The sequence below is a fragment of the Brassica oleracea genome, chromosome C6 (assembly GCF_000695525.1).
Source record: "Brassica oleracea var. oleracea cultivar TO1000 chromosome C6, BOL, whole genome shotgun sequence".
In the NCBI taxonomy this organism is placed as follows: Eukaryota; Viridiplantae; Streptophyta; class Magnoliopsida; order Brassicales; family Brassicaceae; genus Brassica; species Brassica oleracea.
Window position 1 is genome coordinate 38,230,977 of NC_027753.1, and position 1,992 is coordinate 38,232,968.

Genomic DNA, 1,992 nt, shown 5'->3' on the forward strand with positions numbered 1-1,992 from the left:
TTTTATATTTGGTTACAACTTACAACGCAAGTAGAGTATATTCATGGTAAATAGCTAAATCAATCAAAATGATGATTCGCATTGAAATAATATTATAAGATTGTGAGCTGTGGAGAAGCCTAAGAATATTATTACATTAGTGTTTTAAATGATTGATATCATAATGGATGCTTTTCGTTTAAATTATTATATATATAAGTGGAAAAAATAATCAAAGATAATCAGCAAGAACAGCTGCAGATAGAGACGATAGGGATAATATTCGTGTAGCGTGGGCCCGCGTGGACCCAGATAAGCTTCTCACCGCCGCTGGATCAAACCGCAAATTATTCACGTCACCAACGGTAATTTACATCTTTACCCCGAAATGTTGACCTCTCTAATCTAATCATGCAACTAGTTTATGTAACCAATAAACCCCACGTCATTGTGCACCGTCTATATTTATTATGATATTTTTTCTTAAATAGAAATGGTGAAACTAGGGTTGGGCAAATAAATCAAATCCGAAAATCTGAACCGAATCCGATCTGATAAAAAGGAATCTGAAACGATCCGAACCCGACATAAATACCGAATAGATCTTGTTTTATGGTATTTCGGGTTATGGATATTATCCGAACCGAACCCGAACTTAAATGGATATCCGATAAAACCCGAAACATTCAAAATAATGTGTACCAAACATGATCTCAATTTCTAATATGTATCCAAAATACACTAAGATATCATTAAACATCTAAATAATTATCTATTACACGAAGGTTGATGGTTGAAAGTGGCGGTTGAGATTTGAAATTTTTAAATTTTGATTTGTTTTCATTGAATAATTTTTTTAATTTCATGAGAACTTGGTTTTTCATTTTATGCTTTCATTTATTTAGTTTTTTTCTATTAATAAATATGTTTACCTTTCATTTGATTTTGAATGATCACGTTTGATGTTTTTTTCTTATTTTTGAGTCGATTTTACTTAGGTTTTGGTTACGAAATAGGTACCAATCAATTATTTTAAAACCGAAGAACCGATTTTACTTATGTTTTGGTTACGAAATAGGTATAAGTCAACTATTTTAAAACTGAAGAACCGATTGAGACCTGAACCTGAAAGTACACTGGATTGTACCGGTTCTTTGAAGATTTACTAATCCTGATCCGAATTCGATAGAATCCGAACCGGTCCTGAACCGAAACATTTGAGGTTGCATTTTTATGATTTTTATTGACGATTTGAGGTTGAAAAGCGGTGTGGGTGTAATTAATAAATGTGGAAGCTTTAATGTAACATCAAATCTATATTATTAAAAGAGAAGCACCTATTAAAAAATACCCCTAAGCTTTTAAACTTATTTACACTTCATTGCCACTGAGAATTAAATTAAACTACATATTTTAATGTTTGTCTTTTCCAGTTAAATTAATGAGTTTTCCTTAATCAAATTTAAATTTAATCTATATTATTAAAAGAGAAGTACTGATTAAAAAATACCTCTAAGTTTTTTAACTTATTTACACTTCCATGCCACTGAGAATTAAATTAAACTACATATTTTAATGTTTGTCTTTTCCAGTTAAATTAATGAGTTTTCTTTAATCAAATTTAAATTTAATGTCATTAAATGAACCTACCTATTTAATTTTTGTCTTTTCCAGTTAAATTAATGAGTTTTCTTTAATGAAATTTAAATTTAATGTCATTAAATGAACCTAAAAATACATCATATTTAACGTAGCTTATTACGGACGAGCACGGCCAATAATAAACTTGAATTTTATTTTTACGAAAACGTGAATCACTTGACTTATGTAATATTTAAAATGTAATAACTACAATATAACAAATGCATATAACCTACCTATACTTTAGTTTGAAATGACCATGCTCAAGTTTTATATAGTCAACTTACATCATGCATCGATCGATGTACAATATTCAAACCACCAATAGTTTTCGTTTTCTTTATAGGATGTATCAACCAACCAATCATCCCA